The 14973-nt window shown below is 38.6% G+C and overlaps 1 long non-coding RNA gene across 2 annotated transcripts in view; it reads right to left on the bottom strand.

Annotated features, from left to right (window-relative positions):
- LOC103098235 (uncharacterized) overlaps window positions 1-14471 on the bottom strand; it is a 45128-nt gene extending 30657 nt beyond the window's left edge. The window contains exon 1 of one of the 2 annotated variants that reach the window (XR_008916253.1): window positions 13826-14471. This is a non-coding gene — a long non-coding RNA (uncharacterized LOC103098235). The remainder of the gene's footprint in view (window positions 1-13825) is intronic. The other variant, XR_008916252.1, reaches the window with a different exon arrangement.
- Window positions 14472-14973: the final 502 nt, after the last annotated feature.

Genomic DNA, 14973 nt, shown 5'->3' with positions numbered 1-14973 from the left:
CAGGGATGGGAAATTGCTCTCTTCCCTTGGAACCTCAGACTAGAGAGAGTGAGCAGTCTGGCAAGGGGCTGGCTCTACCTGCTTGCAGTAGAGGGGGCAAAAAGAACTGATCACCTATACATGTCTCATGCTTCTATCTTTCTTTCTCCAGTCTGATTTTTGCTATTTAATAAATAATAATTATAAAATTAATACATGGTCTCCAGAGATTTTTAATCATAACAGAAGGAAGATGCTCTACTATTTCCATTTTACAGATAAGGAAACTGAGGCAAACATGGTGAAATGGCTTGCCTGGGGTGACCCAGGAAATGAGTGTGTAAGGCAAGATTAAGACTAGGGTCTTCCTGAGTCTAAATCCACCACTCTCTCCACTATACTTTACTGATACATGGATGTATTTATCAGTCGTGCACATGCCCAACACACATGGCTCCCTCTGCTCTGACTCAGAATATTTCTAGCTTCCTTCAAAGTTCAGCTCAAGAGGCAGCTGCTAGTGAAATCTTTCCTGATGCCCCTAACTAACCCCTTGAAATCGCCTCGTATTTATTTAATGTATATTTTGTAAAAACTCATATTCATACAAGTTGTTTCCTCCAATAAAATGTTAGGACCTTAAAGGTGGGGACTATTTCATTCACAATGTCTGGCATTGTGTCTGAGGTACAGAAGGAAGAGTGATGAGCTTCTCCCAAAGTTTCCATTTAAGAAGGGCACCCATGCCAGCCATCTCTTCATTTCCCACCCAGTGACCTTCTTGGACTTTTCCCTCTTGCCTCTGCCCAGGGTACCTTCTCCTCATCTTTCATCCTTTTCAGCTTCTTCTCTCTTTTTGTCTTCTCCCCATTGATTTTAAGCTTCTTGAGGACAGGGACTGATTTCTTTCATATTTATAACTAGAGTCTAGCAAAGTGCCTAGCACAAAAGTAGCTGCTGGATGTTTACTGACTGAGAATCAGTGCTTAATAACTACTTATTTATTGATTAATTGGAGGGCTATGTGGCTCGGAGCTGGTGAAAAATAGGGCCAATAATGGGAGTTTACTTGGAAAATTCCTTTGTGTTTATAAAACCATCAGGTGAAACAATCACTAGGAAAATGAACCTGGTCTAATTCTAAATGTGCACTTCCTCATATGGAAGGTACTCGTATTGATTACACACCATAACTGTTATCCTAGATCCAAATGAATTAAGAGACTAATCACCTAGTGCCCATGGGAAGCACAGCCCTCTTAAACTGCACACTTATTGACCTCATTTGTTCTTCTATCTGGAAACCGTGAATTATTTTGCAGTGATTCATCAAACTCATGAGAACATAAGCCAGCAAGTGAGCTGCATATAGGCAGTGACTGCCCACAGCTGGATCATTTAAATCAGCATGGGCAAAATACACATTTGTCCCTCATGGAGGGAAAAGCATCCCCATGGAACTTCCACTGTCTTCTACAAATGCCATCAAATTCAAGAACCAAAAGGAGAAATATGTTCCGATGTGTTGGACCAAGTGGAAATAGCACACAAGGTACAAGTCTAAGGAAGTCTGGAGGATTTGGCAAAGGCAAGAAATACAGATACAAAAGAACATAAGAAAAAAAATTTGTATATCCACAAATGATGTAGGCAAAATGTATGCATCTGAATGGAAGCTCTGTAGATGTCGTATTACTTGGGATGGCTTGGAAACTGTTAGTCCTATTCTGCATCTTTTGAACTGAACGCGTCTATTGGCCACATTAAGTTCCAGAGGAAAGAGGGATTTGGAACAGTCTGTGTATATGCAGTTATTTGTCCTTTGTAGGATGCCTCAAAGAAGTGTTGAGTTGGAAGGGAGTTCAGAAGTCCTCTAGGTCAGTCCAAACCTCCACAGTAATCTTCTCTACAAAATCCATAGCAAGTCATCTTGAAAGGTCTTCCAAAAGACCTTGATGATAAGGAAATCATTACTTAAGCATGGGTCTTTGCTATATGAACACAAAGCAAGGGAAACAGACCTCTGATTACTAGGATATTGTGAGGCAAGATGCGATGCAAGGTTTAAAAACTAAAACAACTGAGGTTTTCACCTAATACCATTCAGAGTAGTAAACAGGAGAAAAAACAGAAATAGAAATAATCAATTTTGGAGAAGCTATGAGAAAGTTAGGTAGTTAGGTAGTACAATGGATAGAACACCAGGCCAGAAATCAAGGTGATCTTTCCCAGTTCAAATCTGACCTCAGAAATTAGCTATGTGACCCTGTTCAAGTCACTTATTCCTATTTGTCTAAATTTCTTATCAGTTAATTGAATTAGAAAAGGAAATGGCAAACCACTCCAGTCTTTTTGACAAGAAAATCCCAAATGGGATCATGAAGAGTCAGAAATGACTGAACAACAGGACAATGAGGAGACAGATACACTAATACATTGTTAGTAGATTGGTAAATGCATCTAGCCATTATGGAAAACAATTGGACTAAAGTGAATTTTTTTTTATTAAAGTCACTAAATCATTCAAATTGCATGACCCAACAATCCTTTTAATGGACATATTTATGTCAGAGACATAAATAAAGACCCATATATACCAGGATATTCATGGCAACATTTCTTTTGGTAGCAAAAAACTGGAAACAAAGCTTATATCTCTCAATTGGGGAATAGCTGGATAAACAATATTATGTCAGTGTAATAGAACTGCATTTTGCTGGATGAATTGAAGAATGTGAAGAAATGTGGGAAGTCTGAGAGACTGAGGCCGAGTGAAGAACCAGGATAGTAATGTACACAATTACAGTGATGAAAATAAAAACAGTACTAAAAGATTGCTGAACCCTGATTAATTGTAATGACTAATCTCAGCTCCAGAGAAGAGATGATGAAATGCATTTCCATCTTAGTGCAGAGTTAAGAGACAATAGCTATGGAATGTGGCAGGCAATCTCACTTAGTCATTGTGCTTATTGGTTTTGCTTGGTTGTTTTTTACTATGAGCCAAGTGAGAAGAAAGGGGATATCAAGAAAAGACTGATGCAAAAACAAAAGATATCAATAAAACTTTAAAAAAGGAAACATAGCAAGAAAGCATTTCATATGTGTATAGGTGTGTGTGTATGTGTGATATACATTTTTTTTCATTCAAATAGACAATATTCCTCAGTGATGAGTAAAGAGCTAATATCTCCATTCTAAGGATGGGAATAACTAAAACACCAGAATCAGTGAAATGATTTGATGCAAGTCTAAGAATCATAAGACAATTACAATTGCAATGGATCTTAGAAATCACCTCCCATCTGATATATACATGATGCCTTTAAACAAGTCACTCTCCACACCTAGAATGTACTTCCTTTGAGGCACAGCTGAGTTGCCACCTCTGTCCTCCAAGTTTCCCCTTTTTATCCCTAGATATTAGTATTTTCTTTCTCAAATTACCTGGTACTTTTTTATTTATAGCTATTATCTAGGACAACATCTATATGTCTTTATTTCTATGGGGAGATATTGAAAGAGACAGAGACAGAGAGAGAATTTGACATCTAGAAGAATGTAAGCTCATTGAAGGCAAAGATTATTTCATTTCTGCCTTTCTATCTTTTTTATTACCAGCATCTAGCACAGTGCCTTGCATATAACAGGTGCCAAACCCCCTTCATTTATAGATGAAGTAACAAACTCTAAAAAGTAAAGAGACTTGGCCAGGATCATATAGATCGGTGTTAGCCATTCCACTATACACCAATGAGAGGATGGCATAATAGATAACAAACTGGCTTTGGAGTCAGGAAGACCAAAGTTTAAATCTGGGTCAAAACCTCAGATATATACTACATTGTAATGGCAGCACATCAGTTCTTAATGAGAGAGAAAGGATGTTCTACTGTGTGAACCCAGGTAAGACTTAATTTAACCTCTCTGGTCCTCAGGGTCCTTCTCTGCTTAATGGGGATGACAATACCCATAATAGTGTTTCCTCACAGGATTACTGTGAGCATCAAATGAGAAAGTGCAGGTCAAGTATTTTACAAACCTTAAAACTAAAAATTAATGTATATGATTCATTACACTCAAGTCTGATTAGGGATAATGAGCATATCTCTTAACTGTTGGTCCAGCTTCATACCTACAGCATACAAAAACCAAAAGAAAGAATGAGAAAGCAGTCTGGAATAAAGTACCAGGTACCCAAATGAGGAGGAAATAAACTAAATAAATGAAAGGTGTGGGCTTGCATTGCAATGTTCTCACATTGGGAAAAAGCTTAGTAAAGTGGAAAGTAAATGATCAATAGTCAGAGGATCTGGGTTCAAATCCTGTTGGCCATATTTATGACTTGTGTTACCTTGGACAGATCATTTTAATAGTTATGGACCTTCGTTTCCTCTTTTGAAAAATGAACTCTGAGATCTCTTCCAGTTCAAAATCATGTTTACCAAGAGCTGCCCATCTGCTTATCAATATTCTCTAACTTTGGTCTTATTTCCCTGGGAGTTTCAGCATGAGAGCTCTATTTGAAAAGTTCGGCCAGGTGCCCCATTCCCATCTCCATCGAAGTAGATCAGCAGCAGTCCTTCAACAAAGGAGAGACCGGGGCAACATATGGCCCCTGGCCCCAGATCTCCAATGGCCAAACACAGCCCTTCAGTGAGTCACACAAATTGTTGATTTGGAGAGCTGAGCTGCTCCTGGATGTTCTTATTTTGGTGCAGCGATAAAGTCATGGTCTCTGGGCAGGATTTGGCTCTGTGCTCCAGCTGCTCAGCTATTAAATTTCCATATCATCAGAGAAAGATACCTGGGAAGAAGGGGTAGGATGGGGAGAGGGAAAGAGCCAAATAAATGGGATTCTGACCTTCCTGGCAGAATAAAGCTATTGAGGCCACACCAGAGTGGGACAGACACTCCAGAGAGAGCAGATCACAGAAATTCTCTGAGCCCAGGCCAGTGAAATGAGGGTCTAAAGGAGAAGTTGTCTAATCTCTCTCCCTTTCCCCCCTCCTTTTCTAAAGGGGCTGTGTACATCTTAAATACAGAAGGAAGGTTTTAGACACCACAGAGGCCACTTCCTCCGGAAAGTGAATGCCTGTCAGAACAAGCAGATTCCTGAAGAGAATGGCAGGGAGAGGAAAGAAACCAGAAGGGAATTTACCCAGCATTCCTTAGGCAATGGCAGCACCCCAGCAATGCCTCCCAATCCATAATGAGAAAAGTGTTCTCTTGTTCTTGAGCCTCTCCCCCTCCTCTTCCCCCCCCCAAAAAAAACAAGCCATTCATTGCTTGCTTCCCCTTCCCAGGTTGCTAGATCAAGAAGTAGGTGTGGTTCCTTGGCAGAAGTTTACAATAGGGAGAAACAAATTCCTGAGTTCCCTAATTCAGAGGTGATACATGCAATTTTCTGAGACCTGAATCACACTTGAACCTTCTCTGTCCTTATTCCCACCTCTTCACAATTGGTTCATTCACTAATTCATTCAACAAGAATTAATAATAAAAGCTAACATTTATACAGTGCCTACTATGTGCCAGGCACTTTACAATATCATCTCATTTGATCCTAGTAACAACCCCAAGCAAGTTCTGTTGTTGTCCTCATTTTGCAGATAAGGAAACTGAGAGAAACAGAGGTTAAATGACTTGCCCAGTTCACACAGCTAGTAAATATCTGCAACTAGATTTGAATGTACATCTTCTTGACTCCAGGTCCAGGTCTCTAGCCACTTCACCACCTGGCCAGCTCTCTATTTATATAACAATGCTGAATGCTAAAAAGAATTAAAGTCCCTGCCCTCCCAGGATTTTACAATCTGCAGGATGGTCCTCCCAATGAATATGCCTCCAACTGTCATTGGTGTGAGTCTTCCTGACTTCTATCTGTGCAGTGTTCTGAAAACAAAAAAGCCAGCTGCCTGCATTTCTCGGTATTCAGACACTTCCTCAAAGAAGGACAATTTAAAAATATAAAAAAGGGAAGTCATATCACTGGATTTTCCATTCAATTCAACACATGGTTATCAAGTGCTTAGTTTATATGAGGCATTGTGCTAAGCACTGAGGATATAAAAAGAAGCAAAAGACAGTCCCTGCCCTCAAGAAGCTTACAATCTAATGAAGGAGGCAACATGCAAACAAATAGGTTGGTGGAGGGAAAAAAAACAGAGAAAACATCTGGAGCCAAGAAATGGAGTGTTTTCTTGAATTAAAAAAAAAAAAAGCGAATAGGCCAGAGTCACTGGATCAAAGTGTAACTGTCTGCTTTTACCAATAAGAAAATAGAAGCCATTAGTGGCGGTGTAATGTCCCTGAACAACTTGCAGGGATCCAGGAGAAAAAAACACCATTCATAAGCAAAGGATAAACTATGGGAGTGGAAACACCGAGGAAAAGCAACTGCCTGAATACAGAGGTTGAGGGGACATGACAAGAGGAGAGAATCTAAATGAACACTCTAATGCAAATACTATCAACAAAGCAATGGGTTCAAATCAAGAAAACATCTAATGCCCAGTGGACTTACGCATCGGCTATGGGGGGTGGGGGGGAGGAAAAGAAAATGATCTATGTCTTGGTATGGAAATATGGAAATGATCAAATAAAATATATCTAAAAAAGAGAAAAGAAAATAGAAGCCTAAAGCAAATAGTAAAACAGAATTTGAAAAGTTGCCAGATCCTATAAAGGTCTAGTCAGACCCTCTCATTTTTATAGATAAGAAAACTGAAATCCAGAGAAATAAATGAGCTGCCCAAGGTTACACAGTCACTTAGTGATGAAGCCAAGCTCATATCTCCTAGGTTCTCAGCCTAGTCATCTTTTATCATGCAAAGATCAGATGACTCATTTCCAATCATAGCATCATAGATTTCGAATTAAAATAGACTTTGGAAACCATCTAAGCCAACCATCCTATCCATTTTACAGATAAGCAAACTAAGAATGAATGAGGTTTAATGACTCAAGGTCACACACAATGAAAGTCAAGAAACCCAGTTCTCTGACTCCCAATCCAATGCTTTTTGCACTGCACCACATACATCTGACTTCATCTTCTCAAAAAGTAAGGCATTTGGTGTTTAGCACAGAAACTAAATCTCCCAAAATCCAACTCAGGGATGACCACAATCACTGCTTCTTCTTCTGAAATAGGTCAATTTGTTTGGTTATCAAAGGTCTTCTCTACCTTCAAGGCTCAACTCATGTGCCACTACCTCCTTAAAGCCTTCCTTGAAGAAAATTATCTCTCCCTTCTGTATTTTGTTTAAATAGTTCAAATAGCATCTTGTCTAGAAACTCTAGATTATGTGTCATAGATCCCCCCTTAACAGCCTGCTGAAATCTATGGACAATCAGAATAATGTTTTTAAATGCATGAAATAAAACACATAGGATTACCAAGCAAACCCAGTTATATGAAAATATAGTTCTTAATTATTTTTTAAGTACATAGATCCCAGGTTAAGAACCACCGGCAAATTCTTCTTGTGGTGGCAAAGAAATGGAATTTGAAGGAATGCCCAACAGTTGGGGAATGGCTGAATAAGTTCTGTGTGTGTGTGTATACATATATATATGTGTATATTTACATATATATATATATATCTGATGAAATGCTGTTATGCAAATGAGAAATGACAAACAGGATGGTTACAAACTGGATGGTTTCAGAAAAACCTGGGAAGACTTAGATGAATAGATGCGAAGTGAAATAAGCAGAACCAGAACATTGTATTTAGTAATAGCAATACTGTCACACTGATCAACTGTGAAAGACTTATCTAATATTATTGGTACAATGATCCAAAGCAATTCCAAAAGGCTCATGGTGAAAGATACTTTCCACCCCCAGAGAGAATTGTTACAATCTGAATTGAATATAGATTGAAGCATACTTTTTCACCCATTTTCTTTGCTTTTCTTGTTTTCGTTTTCTTTTTTGCAACACGGTTAATATGGAAATGTGTTTTACATGACTTTACGTGTATAATTGATATCCTATTGTCTTTTCAATGGATGGAGGACAGACACAAAGGAGGGAAAGAATTTGAAACTCAAAAAATTTGTAGTTGATGGTTAAACATTAATTTTTTTAAAAGAACCATGTGCAAGTCTAGACCTTTCCTTTGAAGGCTTTGTACTTTCCCTTGTATCCTAGTTAACTGTATACTTGAACTTTCTTTGTGAGCCTTGTGGAATCTATCTCTATAACCCCCATGCCTCAAACTTCAAGGAATTCCATGACTATTCAGTGTATTAAATGGGTTGCTGCAGACCCCACAACAAAGCAGCATGGGTTACAGTTTGCTGAATTAGGAAGCCAGCTTAGTAAGAAAGTGGCGCCTGGGAGGAAAACTTCTTAAGCAGCTTGTCCATCCTGAATGGGCTCCAGGTGGCACTCAGATGACTCAGTGCTGCTGTTTCTTCAGCCAGACTTTAGTCACAACCTTCTAGAACTCTGAATGGGTGCTGGCAACCTGCCCCATCAGCTTCTTCTGTGAAATGATGTCTTCACCTGAGCCCAAAGGAGTGACTCAGAGGAGAGTCACACCCTCACTTAGTATTTGGGTTATTTTTTTCCAGGGGAGATGCTATCTTCCTGTGGCCAGAAGTTAAAAGGGAGTGGATTCATAAGGACTGGCCACCCTTAGACGTCAAGGTAGCCAGAAACTCCTTCCCACCCCCAGCCCACAAGGAAAGGGTACCAAATGCAAGTCCAGGCTTCGGTTTTGGAAACAGAGGTTTATTCCCTTCTGGCTCTTGCAGCCCAGTGTGCTTCCCGGCGTGACAGCGTGACCGGTGAAGTAATGGCTTTTGTTATAAACCCTCTCAGCCTCCAGCTACATTGCAACACTATCCCCAGAGGCATAAAGCTGGTTCCCAGCAGCCAGATCTGAGAAGTTCTGACACCTCCCAAGCTGGCTTTACCATTCTGACAGACACACAAATCAAGTCTGTTTACAGAAAAATCTTCTGAGTTCGGAGTGAACCCTGGGAGACCTCCTTGCCACCAAAAAAGAGGAGAGGAGTCATCCACCTCAGAAAAAGATGCTGGGCTAACCTCTAAATGAATACATCGGAGGGAGCCCTAGAAAACTGACCTGAAGGACCCCAAACTGCCTTTTTGGTCGAGACATCCTTGTGATGAAGTCCATTGAGTACTTCAGCTACTTTACTCCCTTGGATGGGAGGGGGTGTCTAAGATGAACCCCCATTTCACAAAGCTCTAGTCTATAATGAATAATGTTAACATGGGGTCCGGGCTTTTATCTAATATGGGAAATTGTAAGGTGGCTCCTCCAAAAGGAGGGTTCTCCTACATAGAACATCTGTTAATTTTACAGTTGACTAATAAAACAATCAACAAGCATTCCATTCTAGGCACTGAGGATACAAGAAGAAAGAAAGAAAGAAAGAAAGAAAGAAAGAAAGAAAGAAAGAAAGAAAGAAAGAAAGAAAGAAAGAAAGAAAGAAAGAAAGAAAGAAAGAAAGAAAGAAAGAAAGAAAGAAAGAAAGAAAGAAAGAAAGAAAGAAAGAAAGAAAGAAAGAAAGAAAGAAAGAAAGAAAGAAAGAAAGAAAGAAAGAAAGAGAGAGAGAGAAAGAGAGAGAGAGAGAAAGAGAGAGAGAGAAAGAGAGAAAGAGAGAAAGAAAGAAAGAAAGAAAGAAAGAAAGAAAGAAAGAAAGAAAGAAAGAAAGAAAGAAAGAAAGAAAGAAAGAAAGAAAGAAAGAAAGAAAGAAAGAAAGAAAGAAAGAAAGAAAGAAAGAAAGAAAGAAAGAAAGAAAGAAAGAAAGAAAGAAAGAAAGAAAGAAAGAAAAGAATACTCTCAAGGCTCCTACCTTCTATTGGGGAGAGGGCATATGCATTTATAAATATGGTACTGTATCTGTGGTTTCATTTGATATAGGGATGAGTTTCTGCCATTGCAGTCTAGTACCTTCTTCTGCAACTTACTTAGAGTTAGATAGAGCACTGAGAAATTAAATGACTTGTCCTGGGTCACACCGTCAAAGGCAGGACTTGAACAAATATAAGAATATATAGAATAAGTGCAAAGCAATTAAAAACAAATCGTGTGGGAGTCCTTCACTGATTATCCACATTTGAGTCTAGAATTAAACTTAGAATGCTGCTTATAGTAGCAATCTAAGCTTTAAACTTTGATTACTTAAAGCTATGAAATGGAGAGTAGCCAAAAATATTTCATTATTTGTAGTTAATAACAAATCTTTTTACTGCCTTAAATTTATACATAGATTCAAAGTAATAGTGTGTGTTTCTATAGCACTTAAACTTTTACAAAGATATTATTCAAAATAACCCTGTCAATTAGGTTGGGCAGGTATTATTATCTCCACTTTATAGATAAAGAAACTGAGGCTCATAGAGAAACATCTCATCCATGACCATACAGCTATTAACTATCAGCACTAAAACTGAAACTTAGCTCTCTTTTTACTACTCTATCACTAAAGATAGATAGAACCACCTGGAAATTATCTAATCTCAGCCCTTCTTTATATAAATGAGCTGAGACCCAAAAAGGTGAAGAAGCGACCTTTCAAAAGACAGACAAATAGTGGCAGAATAAAGATTAGGATCACATGTATGCTGGTAAATGTTTAACAACCAGATCACTGGAAGACAAAAATATATACATAAAACATCTCTAAATTTCATATGAATCATTAACGTTTTCTCCAACACTTAAGTCTAGATGCTCAATAAACCAATAAATTTAGCCTTGATTTGTAATTTGCCAATTTCTGAGGGATAAATGTTCACATAGAAAATTTAACAATTGGCTCTCAGGAGCTGATTTAAGCTGGCTCCAGCATCCCCCTGGTGACGATTCAATTCTCCTGAATTCCAGGTCTGTGCTTTTTTCCATTGCCCCATACCACCTAGTGAACAAACAGGAAGAAATAAGCAACTCTCCAAAAGATACATACCAGGTCAGTAACAAATCAGAACCTTGGAACTCCTGATTCCTGATAGACACACTAAATTTCCAGAAGGGAAGGGGAAGAGAGAAGGGAAATGAGCATTTATTAAGCTCCTACTAGGCTGATTTGACTAGAATAAAGTTGCAACTTCATTTCCCCAAATCGGGCCAAAGCACAACCATAAGATGGGATGTAGTTGTCTTCTAACATCCTTCTTGAATGGGTGAATATATTCAAGTGGTTTCTTTCTGATCAATAAACTCTTTAGACAGATCAGCTCAGCTCAGAGAAAATCTTTGACCCTTAAAATCTCAGACTTGCATATCATACAATATTTTTGCTAAACCCTACCTCATGCCCCCAAAGACCCAGCATAACCAAAGGACCACATGGTTTTGTTTAGTCAGGTCTTACTTTTTGTGACCCCATTTGGGATTTTCTTGGCAAAGATACTGGAGTGGCTTGCCATTTCCTTCTCCAGCTCATTTTACAGATGAGGAAAGTAAGGCAAACAGGGTGAAGTGACTTGCCCAGGGTCACATAGCTAGTTAAGTGTCTAAGGCTGTATTTAAACTCAAACTCCGCTAAGTCTAAGTCCAGCACTCTATCCACTGAGCCATCTAATCACCCCAGACTGCTGCTATTCACTCTTTTTTTTTTAAAACCCTTACCTTCTGTCTTGGAATCAATACTGTGTGTTGGTTCCAAGGCAGAAGAGTGGTAAGGGCTAGGCAATGGGGGTCAAGTGACTTGCCCAGGGTCACACAGCTGGGAAGTGTCTGAAGCCAGATTTGAACTCAGGATCTCCCATCTCTAGGCCTGGCTCTCAATCCACTGAGCTACCCAGCTGCCCCCCTTTTCACTCTTTTAAACAATCCATCCCAACACCTTCAAAGATTCTTCTTGAAATGGAACCCAGTGAAGTTTTACCATCCAATATTTCTGATTGATTCAGAGCTAAACTGTGGGACAGAAGAGAATTGCATGGGTCCTTGTTCACACAAAGGTAACTGAAAATAGCCTATTTAGGCTGTCCAAGCACAGAACTAAGGTGGATTAAGATAAGAATGGTGATGGGCTAAAACAATTTCAAAGATCGACAGCTTGTGTTTTGTCAGAAGGTATACCAGGCTTTGCCAGCTCTTTCTTCATAGATGTTTAGCAAACACTAACAAAGCCTTTCTTTGGCTAGGCAAGATCTGCATTGTTATCCCTGCTGAAACAGATGAGGAGGCTTAAGGACTGAGAACACAGGTGACTAAGTAACAAGGAATAAGAGCTAAATTGTAACAAGCCCTAATGCTTTGGGCTTCCTTTATCTTTGGACACCTTGGATCAAGCTCATCATCTTCCCTCCCACAAGTTATCACAACTTTTCTCCTTTGAGGTCTCTTGGAAACAGAGAGCAGCCCACTCACATTCACAGAGCACTGGTAAGTCTTAACAAGCACTTTCCTCTCAATAACCAGGGGAAAAGTAATGTAAGTCTTATTTATTACCCCATTTCACAGATGAAACTAAGTGGTTTGCCCGGGACTAGAGCACAAGCCCAGTCTTCTGAGTCCAAATCCCATGATCTAGTCCTTATACCAGAAGTATCAAGCCTGTTGTTCTTAGATTAAAATGTAACTGGGAGACAATTAATGAAATAAATAAAATACAATAAAACATAAATGATAGTAATTTGTGGTTAACTAAGCCAATATGCAGCCTTCAGGATCTTTAGGTGGGGTTTAGTAGCCTTTGTTTCTATCTAAGTTTGAAATCATTTCTTTAAACTACAATGCCACTCACACCTCTAGGAATCCAATCATTTGCCATACGAGTATCAAAGAGATGCTGATACTTCCTGAGGTTTATAATTATAGTATGTATTTCAATACATAGAGTCAGGAAGATTTCTCTAAGTTCAGATATAACCTGACACTAGCTGTGTGATCCTGGGCAAGTCCTTTAACCCCATTTGCCTCAATTTCCTCATCTGTAAAATGAACTAGAGAAGAAAATGACAAACCACTCCAGTATCTTTGACAAGAAAATCCCAAATGGGGTTAGAAAAAGTTGGACCCTGAAACAATTAAACAGCAATTTCAAAACTTCAGAACCCCATTCTCCAGTTGGTAAGTATTATTTGTTATTCACTCTTTCATTCATTCATTCATTCATTCATTCGTCTTGGTTATTACTTTCTAGTATCTTGAGGGAATCTTCTTCCCCCTTACTTCCTCAAGTAAACGCATAGTCTTCCTAGATGACTCACCATTCCTTGAAATAGTACTAACCATGCTTAAACATTAATAATTTTTATTGTGCCTTTACCCAAAGTACAGAAATGCTCCTAAGGGGCAGCTAGGTGGCTCAGTGGATTGAAAGACAGGGCTAGAGATGGAAGGTCCTGGGTTCAAATTTGACCTTAGACACTTCTTAGCTGCATGATCCTGGACAAGTCATGTTATCTTTAGGGTATTGTCCCTTATTAATTATTTGTATTGGTGTTACTAATAGTTGTCACTGAAATGAACAGGCTCGAGTTTGACCATTGAGAAAATGGCTTCTCAAGCAGTTGAAGAAAATTCTGGCTCAGGCCAGTTATATAAAATCCTATTTATTATAATTTTTAATTGGAATAAAATAGAAAGTAAAAGGAAGGATAGATATTGATAAGAAAATATTCTCTATACTAATAAATTCTAAATAAATCCTGATTCCAACTTTCTCATGAGGGAATGCTTTGTGATCACCAAGGATGATCCTATCTTAATCTACTCTCTCTAGGTAAATTTCCCAAATAACTATATTTCTATCCTACAACTAAAATATGAAGTTAATAAACAGAGAGGAATAAGTTAGATTTCTTTCCTGCTGCACAAATGAAAAACTTGTTAAAATCTTCACCTACTTCTCCACTCAAGCAGCTCGCTCTTTTCTGCCACCTACTGGGGCAAGCACAGGTACTGCACCCAACACTCTCCTCTGGTTTTGGATAAGATGTTTTTCAAAAGATGAATTCACCAGAAATTCTCCCAACTCACAGAGCAGGCTCTTCAAACAACCTTCCTTATTCAGAATCATTAAGAGTCAGCTGTTGGTCCAACTGTCTTTCCCAATGCTCCTTGGGATCATTCTCTTCCCATCATACCTCTAAGATTCCATTCTGACTTAAAGAAATCCAACTAACTCAACTCTCTCTTATCCATCAATAAATTTTGTTAATTAACACTATTTCCTAATTAACTCTTAATTAACTAACAAATACTCTACTACAGTCACTTAACCCCCATTGCCTAGCCCTTACCACACTTCTTCCCTGGAACTAATACACAATATTGCTTCTAAAACAGAAGATAAGGGTTTTAAAAAAAAAGAAAGAAAATGTTCCTGCTTAGTACCCTAAATCTGGTCAGTAGTGTTGCTTCCTGCCAATCAATCAATCATCAAACACTTTTTACCTGACTATTATATGCCAACCATTGTGCTAGGGATACAAAGACAAAATTGAACAGTCCTTGCCCTGGATGAATTTACATTTTATCAAGGGGAGAGAACATATGTATATATATATACATACATACATACATATATACATACATACATACATACCAATACATTATATCTATGTAAATATATATGTTAGCTAAATGACCCTGTAGACAGAGTACTAGCTTTGGAGTCAAGAAGACCTGGGTTCAAATCTTCCCTTCTCAAATTTACTAACTTTGTGAACCTGGGCAAATCCTGTTAACCTCCCTAAGCCTCAGTTTTTTCATCTATAGAATGGGTATAATAATGGCATCCATAAATGCCAGCTATTATTATTGATGTTTTAAAATTATATATAAACTAAATATAAAGTAATTCCTTAGGGAAGGCTCTCATTGGGGTGGAGGGTGGAAAGGAGGCAGAAATTTTGCTTCTAGCTTTGATTCCACCACCTCCAAGACTAATTAAGTCATGGGATCATAGGATGTTAGCACTCAAAAGAACACTAGACATCATTTAGACCAGGGACTCTCAATCTTTCCTGTCTCATGGGCCCCTTTGACAGCC

The sequence above is a fragment of the Monodelphis domestica genome, chromosome 2 (genome assembly GCF_027887165.1).
Source record: "Monodelphis domestica isolate mMonDom1 chromosome 2, mMonDom1.pri, whole genome shotgun sequence".
NCBI lineage: Eukaryota > Metazoa > Chordata > Mammalia > Didelphimorphia > Didelphidae > Monodelphis > Monodelphis domestica.
The sequence above is the reverse complement of the archived record's forward strand: the minus strand, read 5'-3'. Positions and strand labels throughout refer to the sequence as shown.